At 43.4% G+C, this 21650-nt stretch overlaps 1 protein-coding gene and 1 long non-coding RNA gene across 31 annotated transcripts in view; one reads left to right on the top strand and one right to left on the bottom strand.

Moving 5' to 3' along the window:
* The window catches only part of ATP2B2 (ATPase plasma membrane Ca2+ transporting 2), a 697462-nt gene that overhangs the window by 522884 nt on the left and 152928 nt on the right, over nt 1–21650 (top strand). The gene's annotated exons all lie outside the window — the stretch shown is intronic.
* On the bottom strand, nt 4631–21650 carry LOC128344476 (uncharacterized). The gene is made up of 3 exons (XR_008315874.1): nt 21529–21650; nt 5857–5950; nt 4631–5495 (listed from the first exon to the last, which is right to left on the bottom strand). It is a non-coding gene; the product is annotated as an uncharacterized LOC128344476 (long non-coding RNA).

Below are 21650 nucleotides of genomic sequence, written 5' to 3'. Positions count from 1 at the left end.
TGGATTAATATATTATTTGGATAATAATATAATATGGATATTATTATTATTGGGACCATACTTATTGACTGCTTTTAAAAAGAACAGGGCTTAAGTTTTCCAATCCTTTGGACAGTCATGGCATTTCCCAGCATGTTTCAAATGTATATTTTATGTGGAATGCTGGTTACTTTGTTCCACCCCTATGCCTAGTAGAACACAGGCAAAAGGCAGTTGCTGGTCAATAAGATACCAAGCAGGACCTTCCAGCGGGGAAGCTGTGTTGCAGCAAATGCAGCAAAGAGCATTGTGTGGCACCCCAAGGACCAAGATGTACCATGGCAGAAGATTTGTGAGCTACAGCCCACTTCATCTGAAACGGAGTCTGACAGAACTAATTTGAGCTAGAACTGATTGCAGAATTATAATCTCTCAGACTCTCCAGCCTGGCTCTTCTACAATTCGCAACAAAAGTGGGGTGAAAAGACCAGTTGTTTTTGTCACTACATTATTAGAAGAGTTGACTCCACTTAGTTTGGGGCAGGGAAGAGAGTGGTTATTATTTTTGTTGCTCGGTTGTGGCAATAGCTGATTCTACTTGCAAAACACAAAGTCTACTTTTTGATGCACATGCCAACAGCCACAATTTGTGTTTTGAAGGTGTGTTTAATCATTCATGGCATAATGGCAATACTACTCCATAGCAGAGGGCGGCTTTTTAGGTTATTTCCCCATTGTTTAATAATTTTCTGACATCAATTTTGTGAGATTTTGGAAGAAAAAACAATTGCGATACTGCCTATCAAGAACTAGCAGAACCAGTAAGTATTTCTTGCTGGTAGAGGATGGAAGCTTATTAAGTTCTCACATCCTGCCAGGGCATATCTATTAATTGAACAATATGAGACAAATGTTCCTGGGCCTCAGAGGGAAAGGGGGCCCATTGCTTGGGTGACAGCTCACTCTTTCTTCTGCCTTTCTTGTCTCCCTGTTGGTTACTGACTGGAAGACTAATCTCGACTTCAAGCAAGGAAAGTCCTCTCCAAGAGGTGAGGGGGGAGGAGTGTCATGCAGCAACCCTCTGCCTCTTAACTGACTAATTTTTAAATTCATTCCACCCTCAGCTTGACTGACAGGCTCAATAGCAAGGGCAAGGGCCTTCAATATCAGCCAGCTAGTCACAAGGAGGGGAGAAGGGAGGGATACCTCTGACAATCCTCCCCCTCCTTCCTGAAGCTGAGACAGCACTGAAAAGATTTTTCAAGTAAAGGAGTTTAGGGACACCTTTTAAATTCTACCCTTGTTAAATTGGACAGGACAAAACCATATAATTCCTTATCTCTGCTTCTTCTGCCTCTCCAAATATGCCTTAGCAACCAGGTCCATTTTACCCTTAAATCCTGGGGTAAAATTTGAGACTCAGTTTCCCATATAAAATTGTATGGAGGTGTTACAGACAGTGGCCATTTTTAACACCTTACCTGCACCCCTGCATACGGTGCTGGTATTGAAGGAAAGATGTGTGTATACACTGGCAAAAGGAAGAGTCAGAAAAGTCACATATATGAGAATCTTAGAAACAGGTCTCATGTGTTTGCAAAGTCATGCTGTTGCTCAAGGGCGGGTTTATGGGCCAAAATCCCGTTAGCCAGACTGAGACTAATGAATCAGAAGCCCTTTTGCCTTTCTCAGTATACCAAACACACTTGATTGATACTGTGTTCCTCATGTTCCTGTGGGATCCTGTGTTCCCTAGACATTCACCAATTTAATCCCATAGAATCATTCAGTCCCTAGACAAATAAAAATGCACATTTTCAATCCACCTGGGTGAGTGTCCAGGTAGGAAAAGATCATCATCTGTCTGGCGCCAAGATTGGCACATTAACATATTGTTTACCCCAACTTTACATCCCAGCCCCACCCCAAGAGGGTCCAGAACCCCTGGAATTTTTCAACAGCATGATTACGATCCTATTTAACGAGGCTGCAGTAGGTGTCTTTCTCTCTTGCTGTCTGGTCCTGACCCCAGGTCCAGGACTTCATGCCAGACCAACCCTCCAGCAGGTATGTCAGGAGATGCTTCATCCCATCCTCCCCATGTCTCTGGGGATTCTTATTATTTTCCTCCCACTAGACCCCCTTCTCTATCCCATGTGTAAGTGGTTATGAATGGATGGATAGGACTGCTAGGAATAGGTTAAAATTATTTAGGATTTGCCCCTTTGGCTTTTTGGTAATGTTATTCTATTTATTGTACCAGTTGGTAGGGGAAAGAGGACCCAGCCCCTTCCCCTGGGATGAAACTTGCTCAATCTCAGCCAAACCTCATGAGTGGAGCCATCCAAAGGAATGAAGAGTTCAAGGCTCTAAAGTTCTATGCAATGACAGAACATGTAATAGATGGTTTATGCCCTTCTTCCAAGGACTACTCTCATGAGAGTACCTGCCCTAGAGACAAGCCTGTGGGCTAGAGGGCTTTTACCACCTTGCCTGATTGAAAGTTCCATCAAAACCCCAGACGGGTCCCTCAGTGGCATCTCCCTCGGTCTTGGTCACTGTCACAAATCAAGAATATAAGCCCCTTCTAAGAATCTGGTTTCCATGCAATACATCCCCATGCTTGATTTTGTTGTCCATAGTCACCTGGTTCGCCAAGGACTGCTCTAATCCACAGGTGTCTGCCCCAGAGTTCCCCATGGTGGCTGATTTGCATCCACCGCAACATTGGGCCCAGCTGGGCCTGATTAGCCCTGAACATCGGATTCATCCCTAGTCTTTCCTAATCTGCCTACCGGGTGCTGCTCGGATACCTGAAGTGGGCCGGACTCCTTGGAAGTCTGGAAGGATTGAGTGGAAAGGGGGCATTATGGAGCATGGGCTCTATTGTACTGGGAGCCCCACATCAGCAGAGACTCCTATAGTTGGAAGGTCTGCCTCACGAGAGTGCAGTCAAATGGAGAGCTGAAACACATGGTGCTTCTGTTTTCTTCAGTGGACTGGCTTTCTCATAAGAGGGCTAATCCCCTGGCTGGTAAGCTGGCATGAGGTCAAGCTTGTGTTGGGTCTTCCTGAACCACTTGGCTCGAGTCTGCTAGTTTAAGACACGCTTAGTTACAGTTAGGAGTATGCGAGATAGCTCAAACTGGCTTGTTTGAGCTAGTTTGGCTTGACAGGTTTGGGGTTGAACAGGACTGGCCTCTGCCGGCCTGAGTTCTAAACAAACCGGACCTGGTTGGAGCCGAACTGGTTCAGATCTCTACTCATAAAGTGACATCTGGTGAGGATTCCCCTTTACCAGTAAAGGAGTAGGGGGTCTTCCCTAAGGGTAGACTGGGTGGGAGGGGAGTCAGTTACTATTTACGAGTCCCATTGGTAGTGGTGAGGGCGGCTCCCCCGCAGCCCCGTCAGTATCCCCAGGGTAGCTGGGGCAGTGGCGGCCTGGTTCAGACCTCTACACATGCATGGAGGCCATTTTAGTAAGCTCCATGCATGCACAGAGGTCACTAAAATGGCCACCACGCATGTGCAGAGGCCTGAACTGGGTCTCCGCTGGCCCTGGCTACTTTGGGGGAGGCTTGCAGGGGTGGGGTGGGACATGCCTCCCCCCGCCCCCACAGAGGCTTCCGCCAGTGGTATTTCTAAGTAGGTACTGACTCTTCTCCCACCCACTCTACCCTTAGGGAAGCCCACCTGCCCCTTTAGCAATAGCAATAGCACTTACATTTATATACCGCTCTATAGCCGAAGCTCTCTAAGCGGTTTACAATGATTAGCATATTGCCTCCAACATTCTGGGTACTTTACTGGTAAAGAGGAATCCTCACCCTTTACCTGAGCTCCAAATTGGTTTGGTGGTCAAACCACTCTGGGTCTGGTTTGACTGGAACCAAAACCAAACTGGTTTGAGTTGGTTCAAATCTAGTTTGGATTTGAACTGAACTGGCAAAAACTGGTTATGTGCACATCCCTAGTTACAGTGAACCAAACCCCAGGATCCAGTCTTGAACCTTCCCCTGGTCCAGACCCAGAGTCTTCCCCCGGGATTCTTAGGCATGTTCTCAGGTCTGGTTACCCCGCCTCTATGTACATTCACACCAGAGAATCTAAACTCCTTTGCTAACATCAGAGAGCCGCAGGATTAGTCATATGCATGAAATTGGATGCTGCAATTTGTGACAAATTGCCAGTGAAAGCTTCCACTCTCCTCACTATGTCTACAGAAGAGGGAAGAGGCAGGGATGAGCACACAGGCCCAAGGCTTGACACATTACGTTGTCATTACAATAAACTGTGTTCTGTTTGTTATGTCTAAACCAGGCCACTTAATGCAATATTATTATGAATTAATCTAATTGTTTAACCATAGATAACATACAACAATTTCAGAGAAGTTAATATGAGAATTAATTTTACATTCAGCATTTGCAATTATAAGATTTGTTTCACTAGAGATTAAATGTGTTTGCTTACTAGCTTATTTGAGGCTGTCCCACTCACTACTTTCTATGGTTACACCAATTAAGCATGCTTCATCTTAAAACACATAGGAAAGAAGTACAGTGGAAATTGACAGACTGCAGAAAAGGCAGGTGTTCAAATAAATTCGACTTGAGTTATAAAATTAAAACAAAACCTGTAGAAAGAGAGGTTGATTCCACACTTGTCTTTATTGGCTTTTAAGTTTTAAGTGAGAGCTGTCTCCCGTACTAGGTGAATTGTTAGATAACAGTGAAAAGAAATAAGTAAATTCCTATTGCTTGACTTCAGCAAAACTAAAAAGGAATTAAACATGTGGCTGCCTGTAGCAGAATCCACAAATATTCTAAAAGCATGAAGTTATTCTAATTTAACAAAAGAATTCACAACACATCCTAAAATGACAGGGACGCTGAAGTATACAATACTTTATATGATACAAGGCTGTACTTCAAACACACTGAAGCTCAACCTAATTTCTGCTGCAGCTGTTACACCCCAGCAGCAGCCATGGAATCAAAGGCAAAGACACAGGTAACAGGAAGCAATCAACTATCACTTTTACAAATGTTCTGCTTCAGGGCATGCACAGAACTGAATGGAAATTCACATCGTGTCCACCTTGTGCCCTAATAAATGCAAGGCTATTAAGCCTGTTGGTGTTTGAAGTATCACATCTTCAGTGCACAGAAACTACATAAAAGCTCTCCTTACTGGACTCATTCTACAGAAACAGTTACATCAAAGAAACTCAGGAGCCACCATTGTCCCAATTTGTGCAGTGACATGTTAGATTCTAATTCAACCAGGAACTGAGAACAGCAAGTTGTGGCACAGTAATTTTTGCTTTCAGCAGGCAGTTTTTATGAACCTGGAAAAGTAACTATTCTAATTTAGAGTGTCATATTTTACTCTACCGACAGATCACTTCCACTTTCCTCAGAAGTAGAGGCACCACTGCTCAGAGTTCAAGCACATACTTTGCACACAGTCCTTAGGATCTTTGGTTAAAAGGATCTCAGCCTGGAAGATACCACCTGTTAGAATAGAGAGAACTGGGATAGGTGAACTGCATTAGGCAGTTTGACAAGAAAATGTATTATTATTTTTGTGACTAGCCAAGACCGCATCAAAAATGATGGGTGGAATGTAACCATTTTCCTCATTGCTTATATTAATAAACTTTCCCTCTGTCTCTTTCCTTTTCTTTGAGCCTGGAGAAGTCCTCTCCTCCTCCTTCACACTTGCTTTTTCACCCTCCATCTCTCCATTTTTCTTTCTTTCCTTCCACTCCCTATTTCCAGCAGTTGTTCCTTCCCTGAATTGTCTTTGGCTGTTGGTGGTTTTATGTGTCATTTTTATTTTTATTTTTTACTTTGTGGGCAGCTGTATTTTTACCTGTGGTTTGGAGCATTAGTGATGTAGCTTGCTAGGCGGCCAGCAGATGTCGCCGGTCAATGTGAGCATTGTGAAAATGAAAGGAGGTAGAGACCTGAAAGACAGAATAGTAGAATGTTGTTAGGTGCTTGCCTTCCAGAGGTCCACTAAAAACAATGACACTTATTTCAAGGGTAATTAAAAGTAATTAAGTGGTGGTTTTCTACAATGGGATGGTGTGCACATCAGATCTGAATTTTCTAAGCTCTTAAATGTCCTAGAAGATAATGAAAAGTATGGATTTTGGAGCATGAACAACCAACCCACTGCATGTACTGGAAAATTTTATATATGTGTTAGCTTATCCTATCTGTGTACCTAGCATGAACATATATATATATGCACACACACAAACGCGGGGGGAGAGCGAGAGAGAGAGCGAGAGAGAGAGAGAGAGAGAGAGGAGTTTACATCTGTGACTACTGTGGCCAGAATGACTAACTAATCAGTGTCAACTGTCACACTGATGAATTTAAAAAATGTTATGGTGGTATGGTTATAATATAACAATATAAGATATAATATGATATGATTTTGGAACAAATGTTACTCTTTTTAAAAATGGGAGCTTATTGTATGTCATTCCCATTAAGAGAACTGCAAAATAAGAAGGAATCCTACCAATTTCTATTTCTCCTAAAAGGACTGAGTATAACTATCCTTTCATGTGGAAAGACATCCCACTTGGCAGCCTCCATCAGCAGCGAGCACTGAAAGAGATAGAAGCAGCTGCAGATGATCAAGAGCTGCTGTGATAAAAATTAGGATCAAACCCAATAGCTTTATTTCTGAAGTTTCAGTATCCAGTTACTATTGTTCATGTCACATTTCATATTGCTAAGATAGTCATATGACTTGATGAAACACTAAAATATTAACATGTAATAATAATAATAATAATAATAATAATAATAATATAATTCCGACTACAAACAGACAAACATCTGCCACACAATACACCAGATATAACTGTAGTTGAGAAGAAAGAAAAAGAAGTGAAAATAATCGACATAGCAATACCAGGGGATAGCAGAATAGGAGAAAAAGAAATAGAAAAAATCACCAAATACAAAGATCTACAAATTGAAATTGAAAGGCTGTGGCAGAAAAAGACCAACATAATCCCAGTGGTAATTGGCGCCCTGGGTGCAGTTCCAAAAGACCTTGAAGAGCACCTCAGCACCATAGGGGCCACAGAAATCACCATCAGCCAATTACAAAAAGCAGCTTTGCTGGGAACAGCCTATATTCTGCGACGATATCTATAACAATTGACAATAAAATCCAGCCATCCCAGGTCCTTGGGAAGGACTCGATGTCTGGATAAAACAAACCAGTCAATAACACCTGTCTGACTGTGTAAACAAGAAATAATATAATAATAAATATAATACAAATAATACAATAATACAAATACTTGAGCATTCTCCAGGCTGATAATATTGCACACACTGAAGCTAAAAGAAAAATTGGAAGTGAATACATCAGGAGAGTTAGAAAAATCCAAAAATTCAAACCCAATGGCGGGAACACCATACAAGCCATAAACACCTGGGCTATACCTGCTATCTGATATACTGCAAGAATAATAGACTGGACCCAGGCAGAGCTAGAGACGCTAGATCGTAAGACCAGGAAAATCATGACCATCAATCATGCTCTGCACCCCTGCAGTGATCTAGATAGGCTCTACCTCCCTCGCAGCTCAGGTGGAAGAGGAATGCTGCAAGTCCATCAAACAGTAGAGGAGGAGAAAAGAGGCCTTGAAGAATCTATCAAGGACAGTGAAGAAGATGCACTTCAAATGGTCAATAATGTGAAACTATTCAACACCAATGAAACAAAGCAGGCCTACAAGAAAGAACAAGTCAAGAACCGAGCAGAAAAATGGGAAAATAAGCCACTGCATGGTCAATATTTGCACAATATAAGTGGAAAATCAGACATCACTAAGACCTGGCAATGGCTTAAGAATGGCAACTTGAAGAAAGAAACAGAGGGTTTAATACTGGCTGCACAAGAACAGGCACTAAGAACAAATGCAATAAGAGCAAAAGTCGAAAAATCCACAACAAACAGCAAGTGCCGCCTTTGTAAAGAAGCAGATGAAACAGTGGACCATCTAATCAGCTGCTGTAAAAAGATCACACAGACTGACTATAAACAAAGGCATGACAAGGTAGCAGGGATGATACACTGGAACATCTGCAAAAAATACAAGCTACCTGTAGCCAAAAATTGGTGGGACCATACAATTGAAAAGGTTGTAGAAAATGAAGATGTAAAACTATTATGGGACTTCCAACTACAAACAGACAAACATCTGCCACACAATACACCAGATATAACTGTAGTTGAGAAGAAAGAAAAACAAGCGAAAATAATCGACATAGCAATACCAGGGGATAGCAGAATAGGAGAAAAAGAAATAGAAAAAATCACCAAATACAAAGATCTACAAATTGAAATTGAAAGGCTGTGGCAGAAAAAGACCAACATAATCCCAGTGGTAATTGGCACCCTAGGTGCAATTCCAAATGACCTTGAAGAGCACCTCAGCACCATAGGGGCCACAGAAATCACCATCAGCCAATTACAAAAAGCAACTTTACTGAGAACACCCTATATTCTGCGACAATATCTATAACAGCAACAGCATTGACAATAAAATCCAGCCATCCCAGGTCCTTGGGAAGGACTCGATGTCTGGATAAAACAAACCAATCAATAACACCTGACTGACTGTGTAAGTAAATAAATAAATAAATAAATAAATAAATAAATAAATAATTCAATTTCTATACTGCCCTTCCAAAAATGGCTCAGGGCAGTTTACACAGAGATATAATAAATAAATATGATGGCTCCCTGTCCCCAAAGGGCTCACAATCTAAAAAGATACACACCAGCAACAGTCATTGGAGGTACTGTGCTGGGGGTAGATATGGCCAGTTACTCTCCCCCTTCTATATAAAGAGAATCACCATGTTAAAAGGTGCCTCTTTGCCAAGTTAGCAGGCGTTCTGGAAGGAGAGTGGTGAGCATCACATTCCCCTTCCTGCTCTGAAAGTGGGACAAGTCTTTGACTGAGCTCCGCAACATCCTCCCTGTGAAGGCATAGCTCTTCTTCTTCTAACACTCTGGAACATGTCAGTCTTCTAACACTCTGGAACATGAGCAGCAACATGGATAAGTGGTATAGAACAGCACTATATAACAATATTTACAGGGTTCACAGTAGTAGATGGATGATACAAGCTATGTAATCTGATACAAGCTATTTAGTCTGGAAGCTTCCTGTTGATGCCCCATGGATCTAGGTGATAGACTCCCTGTCCAAGAATACCTTGGAAGAGTAGTACAGTTGTCCCTCTCCAAACACAGGTTTCCCAGTCACGGATTTGAGTATCCGCAGCTATGAAATTGTTACTGATTTTGCCAACTGCGACCTGAGTATCCACAGTTTGGCAATGTTTTAACATTTTGGGGGGTGGGGTTGGGGTAACTTCAGGGGTCAGGTTGTCATTTCTTGAGGTAAGGAGGTCATGTCTGGGGGTCAGGTCATTTTCGGGGGTCGGGTGATTTCCGGAGGGTCAGGTGGTGATTCTTTCTGGTATTTTACTTTGTTTTTCAGCCCTTCCACGACTGTGATTCTCCTAACCCCGTTTCCAATGCTTTCCTATTGCTCATCTACTGTGAAGTCTCCAACTGCAAGGTTTTCCAGGAACGGAACTCTCGCAGTTGGTGAGGGACGACAAAGCAACTTTTCCCTTGAGAAAGACTGGTGTTAAGAATGCACTGAAATACTTTGCACAACTAAGTACCACTTCTGTTCCCTCCCACCGTATCTTTCCCAGCAGTTGGATCCTATTTGTTGCTTCTTATTTATATTGGGTGATTGATATGATTAAGTGCTGTCAAGTTGGTGTTGACCACATAGATAGATTCTCTCCAGGATGATCTGTCTTCAACTTGGCCTTTAAGGTCTCTCAGTGGTGCATTCACTGATGTCGTACTCAACTGCATCCACCTTGCTGCTGGTCATCCTCTTTTTCTCTTTCCTTCAAATTTCCCCAGCATTATGGACTTCTCAAGGGAGCTGGATCTTCGCATAATGTGTCCAAAGAATGATAGTTTGAGCCTGATCATTTGTGCCTCGAGTGAAAATTCTAGATTGATTTGTTCTATGATCCATTTGTTTGTTTTCCTGACTGTCCATGCTATCCTCAAAAATCTTCTCTAGCACCAAAGTTCAAAAGCGTCAATAATTTCTAACTTGCTTCTTCAAAGTCCATCTTTCGCATCCATAGACTGTCATGGTAAAAACCATTGTTTGAACAATTCTAATCTTTCTAGGTATAGACACGTCACGGCATCTAAATGTCCTTTTCAAGGCCTTCATTGCAACCTTACCAAGTGCCAGTCTGTGGCATATTTCTTGACTGCTGGATCCTTTACGGTTGATGGTCAATCCTAAAAGACAGAATCTATCCACCACTTCAGTGTCTTCATTGTCAATTCTGAGGCTGGTTGCTGTACCCATTGTCATTAGCTTAGTCTTCTTTACATTTAGTCGTAGTCCATTTTTTCACTGTGTTCTTTGACTTTCATGACTAGAGCTTGCAGATCATCTGCATTCTCAGGTATCAGAGTGGCATAGTGCAGGTTCTTGATGTTTCTTCCTCCAACTTTAAAACCACACTTATCTTCTTAATCCAGCTTCTCTCAGTATATGTTCAGCATATATGTTTAATAAATAAGGAGAAAGTAGAAAGCCTTGTCTTACTCCTTTGCCGATCTAGAACCAGTCTGTTTCACCATGTTCCATCTGGACTGTGGATTCCTGCCCTGTGTATAGGTTCTCATGAGAACAATGAGATATTCCGGGATGCCCATTTTCCTAAGTATATTCCACAACTTGACATGGTCAACACAATCAAAGGATTTTCTGTAGTCAATAGAGCACATATTGACTTCTTTCTGGCATTCTTTGGCTTTCTCAATTATCCAGTGTACATCAGCAATGATGTCTCTTGTTCCTCGGCCTTTTCCGAAACCAGCTTGAACATCCGGCATTTCCCTTTCCACGAAGGGCTCTAATCTGCATTGGATGATCCTCAGCATTATTTTACTAGCATGTGAAATTAAAAATAGTGTGTGATGGTTTGCACAATCTGTTAAGTCTCCTTTCTTTAGTATGGGTATGTAGACTGACCTCTTTCAATCTGTTGGCCATTGTGCCGTTCTCCAAATCTGCTGGCATAGTTTGCTTAGAGTCTTGACTGATTCTTCTTCTGTTGCCTGCCATATTTCTGTAGTGATTCCATCATATCCTGTAGCCTTCCAACTTGGTAATGACTGGAGTGCTGATCTAACATCGCCTTCCCTTACTAGAGGTTCTTGCAAGTAGGGAATATGTTCTAGAGCAGGGATTCTCAATGTTGGGTCCCCAGATGTTATTGGACTTCAACTCCCATAATCCTCAACCAAAGGCTGCTGGGGCTGGGGATAATGGGAGTGGAAGTCCAATAACATCTGGGGACCCAACGTTGAGAATTCCTGTTCCAGAGTATCTTGGATGTTGGCATTCCTGCTGTACAGATTTTCAGTATACTCTTTTTGATCTTGATCTTCTCTAAATCAGTTACTATCTGGCCTTTGGCATTCCTTAACATACCAATTCAAGGTTGGAACTTCCTTCTAAGATCTTTTGGAAAACTTGCCTTGTTTTGCCATGTCTGTTTCCATCCTCAAGGTCTTTACAGATGTCATTGTAGAACTGCTCCTTGTCTTTTCTAACAGCTTTCTGAAATTCCCTATTGAGTTCCTTCCTGAGGTCTTTATCTTTTTTGACTTTGGTTTCTCGCCTGTTCTTTGCAATTTCCACCATCTGTTCTGACATCCATTTTGCTTTCTTCTGTTTCTTGGTCTTTAGCAGTCTCTTTTCACATTTGTCCTTAACCACTTCTTTGATTTCATTCCACAGTTCCTCTTGTTTCCTGTCAATGAGGTTCAGAACTGCAAAGCGGTTCCTGATGTTCCCCTTGAAAATGGTGGGTACATTTTCAAGATCATATTGTGGAGATTGGATAGCTTTGTTTTTCCACTTCAGCTAGACTTGGAACTTGCACATGAGCAGTTTGTGATCTGTTCCACAATGACCACGTTTTTGCTATTATAACTGAGCTCTTCCATCTCCTTGCACCAATAATGTAATCAATTTGATTTCTGTGTATTCCATCTGGTGATGTGCATGTGTATAGGTGCCGCTTTGGTTGTTTGAAGAATGTGTTAGCAATGAAGAGATCATTGGATTGGCAGGAACTAATAAGTCGTTCTCCTGCTTCATTTCTGTTTCCTAGCCATACTGTTCGACTGTGTTTTCCTCCTTACCATTTCTAAGTTTATCATTCCATTCTCCAGTCACCAGCAGCACATCTTGCTTGCATGCTCTGTTAATTTCAGACTGAACTTGAGCATAAAACTCATCTACTTCCTTTTATTCTGCATCAGTCAGGGCATAGACTTAAAAAACTGTCATAAGGGTTGCCCACGAAATCTAATTGATATTACTTGGTGGTCACTGACCGCATTGTACCCAAGTACTGTCATTGCTATATCCTTCCTGACCATGAAAGCAACACTATTTCTTCTTTGCTTTTTGTGTCCTGAGAAGTAAATGGTATGATTTTTGACTGAAAGTGTCCTATTCCAGTCCATTTTAATTTGCTGATGCCCAAGATGTCAATGTGTTGATTTATTTCACCTTTCACTGTGTCAAGCTTTCCCATATCCATGCTTCTTACATTCCATGTTCCCATTGTAATTCTGTCTTTGCAGCTTCAGATTTTCTTTTCCGACATGGCTACATAAACTGCTAGACGTCCAAAAGGCTTTAGCTTAACTGTGTCATAAACATCATCGGTACTCTAATAGATCCTCAGCTCTTCCTCAGTAGCATGTTGAGTACGATTTGACCTGAGGGGCCCATCATCCAGCACTTCATCAACAATCATTCTGTCTTGTCTATCTGTGAGGCTGTTCACACAGTCTACAAAAATTGGGCTAAGGGAGCCTAGCATACCGGGCTCAACTGAAAGCCCAGTGGTTCCTGAGCAGGTAACCCGCTCAAGTAACCCTCCCCTTAAACTGGACTTGCAGAGCGAGTGCGCCACAAACCCGGTGGTTTTTTTTGCTTGTGGGTTGCTGCAGCGCGGCTCTGCGCCATGGCTACTTATGAGTAGACTCCCAGCCGGGAGGCTCAAAAGCAGCCTTCCGGCTCAGGGGTCTCTCCAGCATGCCCTACACGCTTGCGCAGGGCATGCTGGAGCTTCCGGGGGCTGTGCTTTCCCCAAACTCCCCAGCCCCCGCTGACTCTGTCATGGAGCCAGCAGTCATGTGAGCGGCCGATCCAGCTGCCCCGGCAGGGCTTCCCGATCGTCTCCCCGCTAACCCAAACAAAGTGGGTCTCACTGATCTGTGTTTTTTTCTTGGTAAAATACAGGAGTGGTTTACCATTGCCTTCTCCCGTGCATTATGAAATGATGCTTTTGTCATTGTCACCAAAGTGACCATCCTTCCTACGTATATCACTGCTGCCCAATATAGGTGCCTGCTTGCTTTAGATGGGCAGCTGGGATGACCTTCATGCCTTGGGTGACCCTACTGGGAGTATACTAGGAATGTGCACGGAACTGGCAGGAGCTAGTTCAACAGCAGGGAGGATGCCTTTAAGAGTGGGGGAGGATGCACTTACCATTTTCCCCACTGCCACATTTCCCCCTCTGGCTCGCAACATCTGAAAAGCCCGTTGGGGCAGCAGCATACCTCCCTGCCTCTTAGTTGCAATATTTACTGGATAGACCCGGAAGTATGAGGTGTGCCTGTGTGCATCGCATGTGTGCCGTTCATGTCATGCACACGCACCCGACGTGCATGAGCATGAGATGTGTATGTGCCTGCCTGATACATGAAGGTGCATTTTGTACTTTCAGGTATATCTAGCAAAAGTTGTAATGGGGTGGCAGGGGGGTACGCTGCTGCCCCAATGGGCTTTTTCGATGTCCTGCACCAGCAGGGGGGACACAGTGGGGGGGAGTGCATCCTCCCCACCCTTAAAGGCATCCCCCCAACATTGAATCTTTGAACCAGCCAGGGTTTGAACCAGTTCAGAGGCCCGTAAAAGGACCTCCGAACCGGTTCATGCACGTCTCTAGAGTATATCTCCCAGCATATTTAGCTCATCCCTCCCAGGAACACTCCCAGCCACTATTTATTTATTTATTTATTTAATAAGTAAGTAAGTAAGTAAGTATACCGCCCCAAACTTTCGTCTCTCAGTGGTTTACAATAACATAAAACCAGTTAAAAACATATACAAAAACTTGAAAACACTTTAACAATGTAAAAATAACCAGAGATTAAAACCAAAAAATATTAGGAAGCTGAGAAAACTTGGGTGAAAAGATGGGTTTTAAGGTGTTTTTTGAAAATTGCCAGAGATGAGGAGGATCGTATCTTGGCAGGGAGTGCATTCCACAATCTCGGGGCAGCAACTGAGAAGTCTTGTCTCTGTGTGGCCACCAAGCGAGTTGGCAGTAACTGGAGATGGACCTCCTGAGATGACCTCAATGGGCGGTGGGCTCATAATGAAGAAGACGCTCTCTTAAATACCCAGGTCCTAAGCCGTTCAAGGCTTTGTAAGTTATAACTAGCACTTTGTATTTTGTCCAGAAACCTATTGGCAGCCAGTGTAACTCCATCAGTAAAGGAGTAACATGGTCTCTCTGAGATGACCCAGAGACCAATCTGGCTGCAACATTCTGAACCAACTGAAGTTTCCGGACTACGTACAAAGGCAGCCCCACATAGAGCTCATAACAAAAGTCACATTCAATATGGTCCAACACCCTAACAGGGACCCTGGTGAGGGAGATGCTGTCCTTATAGACCACAGCCACTCCACCTCCCCGCACACGTCTCCTCACTTGCTCCTTTACAGAATATCCTGGAGGGAGAAGCTGGGACCAAACTGGACCACTAGCCTCCCCCAACCAAGTCTCGATAATACATACCAGGTCGGCCCCTTCATCCATGATCAAATCATGGATGAGTTCAGATTTATTTTGGACTGACCTGGCATTACAGAGGAGTAGGGAAAGGCTATCTGGGTTGTTGGCAGTCTCCCTGAGCTCATAGAGCTGGCAGGACAGCCGGAAGGGGAGACAGCTGTTAAATTTCTGACTACCCTTCCCCTGGAATGGCCTGCTGACCTGCCAACGTTACTTCTTCTATTCCCCACCACCACCGGGATAGCTACCCCATAGTAAACGAAGGCACTCCCTGTGCCCCCATCTCCAGACAAACCCAAACACATTACAGTGACTTCAACCCAAGTCTAAAACAGCTTAAAACTAATTAAACAGTAGCCCTCTAGCCCTCGCCCTCCCCCAAAGTGGCTCCCCCGAAGGGGCGACCCACTTTGGTGTCACCCCTTCAGTGGCGACCCCGCTGGTGGCGGGTCCCGCTGCCACAAGGAGCCTTCCTATAAAGCCCAAAACTGTGCAGGTGACCTGAGGAACAGCTGAGTCACTCAGGGGCTGGTCCCTATTGCCCCCACTCCCCACAGATATTAACCTGAGGCTGCAGCAAAAGCAGGCAGGCAACAACAGAAGGAGGCTGCTTGATGCAACAATGAGGCTGCATAGCAGGATTTGGGGGGTGACTTGTGTACCCTACACATATCTTCCATTAAGACACATTTTCTTGAATGTAATTGTCTGGGGCTGTTCACTGTTGTCTTCTGGCCAATGCAGAACCATTCCAGAGGACCTAGATCTTGGCTTCAAAAATGACAGGAACAAGGAGGCATTTTAAGATATTTTGCCACAGTTACTTGTATGTTAATGTTATCATCAACAGTGGTATTGACATGTGGTATACAGGTAACATCTAATCTTGTTTTAGGAGCAATAAAATACCTTTCTTCCATTTTCTGCATTTTGCGGCAGCAGCAATGACAATAAACACCCTTAAACAGAATAATAGCTATTTCAACTGTCTTTTCAGCGGTTTCATTGTAGACTAAACTCAGAAATCAAGTCTGAAAAGAACTTCTGTCTTTGGAATTTGTGAGTTAACATTCTGATTCCCACCTCAGTTTAGAGCAAATAGAAAGGTATGCTCTGGGGAGTTCTTGGATTCCTCCATCTCTCCTGGCTTAATGACAGCACACATCAGCTGCAATTCACATCAAAGCTCAGATAAACCATGCCCCAGTCCTGTCTCCATGGCTCCAAAACCGCTGCCACGCAGGGCCTTATTAAGACCCAGCGGCAGAATGTTGATTTGAGCTCCTCCCCCCCCCCCAATTCTCATTGCATCCAGTGTTAACGTAGGTTTTTTCTAGTTTGGAAAAAAATGCTAGATATGCATAGATTCCACCCCCCAAAGCCCTCTATACTGACATCAGAATTAACACATTAGTAAGTTAACCTTTTGTTGTTGAAAGATAAAGTTATAGGCTGCTTTCTCACAGCAAACCGCGGGTCCAACAGACCCACAGTTTGCCCCCATTCCCCTGCCATGCTCCCAGACTATCCTGATCGTAGGTCTGGGAACCTGAAAGGAGTGAGGAATTCGATTTTTCCCGTGTTTCATAAACCATAAACCAATATAAATAAATACAAAGCTTAGACATAATGACAAGGCATTCGTTACTGGCTTACCATCATGCCAAATGCAGACAGAAGTTCTTTTACATTGCTGTTATTATATTATTATTTATTATTATTATTATTATTATTATTATTTCTTGTTTACACAGTCAGACAGGTGCTATTGACTGGTTTGTTTCATCCAGACATCGAGTCCTTCCCAAGGACCTGCGATAGCTGAATTTTATCATCAATACTGTTGACTATTATAGATACCGTCGCAAAATATAGGCTGTTCCCAGTAAAGTTGCTTTTTGTAATTGGCTGATGGTGATTTCTGTAGCCCCTATGGTGTTGAGGTGCTCTTCAAGTTGTTTTGGAATTGCAACTAGGGTGCCAATTACCACTGGGATTATTTTGGTCGTTTTCTGCCACAATTGGTAGATCTTTGTATTTGGTGATTTTTTCTATTTCTTTTTCTTCTATTCTGCTATCCCCTGATATTGCTATGTCGATTATTTTGACTTGTTTTTCTTTCTTCTCGATTACAGTTATATCTGGTGTATTGTGTGGCAGATGTTTGTCTGTTTGTAGTTGGAAATCCCATAATATTTTTACATCTTCATTTTCTTCAACTTTTTCAATTTTATGGTCCCACCAATTTTTGGCTACAGGTAGCTTGTATTTTTTGCAGGTGTTCCAGTGTATCATCCCTGCTACTCTGTCATGCCTTTGTTTGTAGTCAGTCTGTGTGATCTTTTTACAACAGCTGATTAGATGGTCCACTGTTTCATCTGCTTCTTTACAAAGGCGGCACTTGCTGTTTGTGGTGGATTTTTTGACTTTTGCTCTTATTGCATTTGTTCTTAGTGCCTGTTCTTGTGTAGCCAGTATTAAACCCTCTGTTTCTTTCTTCAAGTTGCCATTCTTAAGCCATTGCCAGGTCTTAGTGATGTCTGATTTTCCACTTATATTGTGCAAATATTGACCATGCAGTGGCTTATTTCTCCATTTTTCTGTTCGGTTCTTGACTTGTCCTTTCTTGTAGGCCTGCTTTGTTTCATTGGTGTTGAATAGTTTCGCATTATTGACCATTTGAAGTGCATCTTCTTCACTGCCCTTGATAGATTCTTCAAGGCCTCTTTTCTCCTCCTCTACTGTTTGATGGACTTGCAGCATTCCTCTTCCACCTGAGCTGTGAGGGATGTATAGCCTATCAACATCACTGCGGGGGTGCAGAGCATGATTGATTGTCATGATTTTCCTGGTCTTACGATCTAGCGTCTCTAGCTCTGCCTGGGTCCAGTCTATTATTCCTGCTGTGTATCTGATAACAGGTATAGCCCAGGTGTTTATGGCTTGTATGGTGTTTCCGCCATTGAGTTTGGACTTGAGGATTTTTCTAACTCTCCTGATGTATTCACTTCCAATTTTTCTTTTCACTTCAGTGTGTGCAATGTTATCAGCCTGGAGAATGTCCAAGTATTTGTAAGGTTCTTTCTCTTCCATTGATCTTGCTTCCATTGGGCAGTTCTATTCCTTCTGTTTTTCTTATTTTTCCTCTTTTCATTATTAATGCAGCACACTTGTCTAGTCCAAACTCCATTGCTATATCGCTACTGAATATACGGACAGTGTTTAGCAGTGATTCGATTTCTGACTGGGACTTTCCATACAACTTCAGATCGTCCATGTACAACAGATGGTTGATTTTACTGGATGTTTTAGATGTTTGGTATCCGAGGCCTGTTTTGTTTAGTATTTGTGAAAGTGGGGTCATGGCGATTACAAACAACAGAGGGGATAGTGAGTCCCCTTGGACGACTTCTTCTTCCTCTTCTTCTTCTTCTTCTTCTTCTTCTTATTATTATTATTATTATTATTGTTATTTCATTTTATACCCTGCTCTTCCTCCAAGGAGCCCAGAGTGGTGCACTACATACTTAAGTTTCTCCTCACAACAACCTTGTAAATTAGGTTAGTCTGAGAGAGAAGTGACTGGCCCAGAGTCACCCAGCAAGTATCATTGCTGTATGGGGATTTGAACTTGGGTCTCCCCGACCCTAGTCCAGCACTCTACCACTACACCACTACTCCTGAACAAGACATAGTTTTTCAATTGTTAAATCTGTTATAAGGGAGTAAACAATTTATATTAACCTTACTTAAGTTGTTTGGGGCAACTTTGGTTGTGGCAGCTTGTATTTCCTCTTATGGTAAACAGGAAATGTGCGCCACAAGCCACACACTCTTTTTGTTTTATACATAAATCTTCATGGTCAAAGCCTATATCCTCCAACATTTGACTAATGAAAATAGGGACATGCCCATGCAAGTGTATTAGGGGATAACCAAGCAACCCTTGATTTGCTCCAGGATCCTATGGCGTGCAGGAGGGAAGTGCCCTCCTATGTACACCTCTTCTCTCCCCACCACATTAAGTGATATAAATATAATGTGGAATTGCTGCTGCTTGAACAGGCATGGATAGTGGGGTGCAGTGAAGAAATACAGTGGTAGTGGCCAGCTGGAACCATCCCCAGCCAGGGGAATGGGAAGAAACAGGGAGGAGAACAACCAGTGGGGGGCGGAGAGGATAAGAAATGTGGCAGTGGCAGCAGCAGCAGCTGCTACAACAGAAAGGCTGCACACAAGCTACTGGGGACAGGGATGGTAGAAGATTCTTTGCTTCCCGCCATTGCTGCTGGCATATTTCTCCCCCTGGGGCTTGCCAAGTTCTTTCACTGCCTTTCTCCTCTGCCCCTGTCTTTGCTGGGGCTGACACACTCCTCCCGACAGAGTGATTGGAAGAGAGGGAGGTGGCACGACTGTCCATGCAAAATATAGTATGTGCACGGAAGTATCTTATTTATAATTTCTTATAAAAATACTATTTTAAAAGTTTCCAGTTTTCCCTGAGCATATTCTGGTGTAAAAAAATTAGTGCATTTAGCTAATATAAGGCAAGGAATGTCTTTGGTGTATATGTGGGAACATATGTATAGAGGATGCTTTTCTTGTAAAGGTGGGCCCCATTAGCCCATTAGATCCAATCTCCAGAATTACCTAGCTGCACCTCTGTGCTTCAGGGGGAATGGGAGATCAGGAAAAATCAGGGCCCTCCATATGAATGCCTGTGCCTCTTTAGTCTGGAACACAGCATGCTGAATGTGCGCTTCATTCGTTTGGAGGTCATACACCAAGGTCTTTCACACGACCTAAGCTTACCTGGCCAGGGCAGGGCTTGAGGAAAGGCAGGAGCCATCCTGCCTTCCCCCACATGATTCAGCACTCTTGGACTTGGCAGTGCCATGTGCTCACATGACTGGCACGCTTCAGCTCCAAGAATGGTGAGGGAGCAGGAGGAAACCAGGCTGCGGCCTCCTGCATCCCACAGTATACTGCGCAGTGAGTGTGGAGTGTGGTACATTGGGTGATTCCCCCACAAGCTGGGGACTCTAGGCACCCAGCTCTGTGTCTGCTTGGGATACCTGCAGCCCAAGCAGACCCCCAATAAGGTACCTAGGTAGAAGGGTGCAAGCCTAGGGGGAAACCTCAGTAATAGCCCGGGGGGAAACTTCAGGCTCCCCAGTACTGGGATTAGCCCTGATCCCAGTGCTTCACGTGAGCATCCCTACCTGGGTGGGGCTGTGCAAGCCTGGGTAGGGCTGCTCACGGGAACAGCCTCACTGTCTGTTCCCACTGATGCTTATCACTCTGGGAAATGCAAGTTCATGGGAGGAAAAGTAGAAATAAGAAAACTCCCCTAATATATTCAGCACTACTGAGACCAAAATAAAAAGTGATTTCAGTGCTAGCACCTGCACATCAAGCGATTCAAGTGTGGCTTGAATTACATGAATACAGGAATTATTCAGATACTTTGTTTATCACTGTTGATCTTCAGATGTAAATAATTTGCAACAATGCAAATTGGAATATTGTTATACAATACTGAAGCAAAAATAACCAAAAATGTTGAAATCTTTCATCTAATTATCACATTATTTTTATTGTTATTTTTTTGGAGTAATAGTAGGCCTGTGCAAATAGGCAAGAATTCAATTTGGATTTGGCGTTTGTGCCTATAATATCTTTATTTCTTTGCAGAACGAGATAAAAAACAACAGGAATAGTTTTTGTTATTCGGCAACAGGATGAAACCAGCAGCAAATTTGTAGCTCCGTCTGAGTGTATTATGCCTGCAACATTTCAAGCAAATAGGTTGAGGGGTTTCAGTTAAAACTGACAACAAACTAAACTAAGACACACAGTAAACACAGACCACTTTCTCTTTCTTTAAAACCTTCCATTAACTACTGGTTCTATTCAGAGGCACAGAAACTATCATTCCCCTCACTTTTCTGACTGTCAACAGTTACAAAGTTTTGCCATTAGGGGAAAAAGCCTCCAAATGACTGAATCTCTTTTAATCTCTCCAAATCGATTCAGACACTGATGAATTTATTCTGAGATGTTTGGAAGCCTAACTTTTTGATTCAGATTTAGCTGTTCAGTGCCCTGTTCAGCCCCAGTATCAGCTGAATCGAGTAGCAATCTGAAGCTTCACACAGTTCTAAGTAACAATGGGATTGATATATCCTCTCTAATAAAACGCTTGGTGTCCGTCCGTGGACGGACACCAAGCGTGTGTCCGTGCCTCCCTGCCCTGTTCTGCGCCTGCGCGAAGCGCAGGCGCAGAACAGGGCAAGGGAGACACGCTTGCTGGTACCAGGGAAAAAGCAGGAAAACACCAACGAGGAAAACGAGCCAGAAACACGAGCACCGGGAAAACGAACACCAACGAGGCCACCGGGAAAACGAGGACCAACCAGCAGGACCTGAACGAGACAAACCCCCGAAGCAAACTCCGGGGGCCGAGTGGAGGCTGTTCCGAAAAAGCCTGACAGGGAGAATGCTGCCCCCGCCGCCGCCGCCAAACTCCCACCCTCCCTCCCAACTTCCAAAACCACCTTACCCTGTCCCATGTAAGCTGGATGATGAAATACCGGCATTGAAGAGGAAGTGAGGAGCACGCAGGCAGAGCTCCTCTCTCTGCACAGACTCTGCCCGAACTGCCGCTTTGGGCGGAAAGGACGC

This window comes from Hemicordylus capensis, chromosome 2 (genome assembly GCF_027244095.1).
Source record: "Hemicordylus capensis ecotype Gifberg chromosome 2, rHemCap1.1.pri, whole genome shotgun sequence".
In the NCBI taxonomy this organism is placed as follows: Eukaryota; Metazoa; Chordata; class Lepidosauria; order Squamata; family Cordylidae; genus Hemicordylus; species Hemicordylus capensis.
Note: the sequence above shows the minus strand (reverse complement) of the source record. Positions and strands in the feature narration are given on the sequence as shown.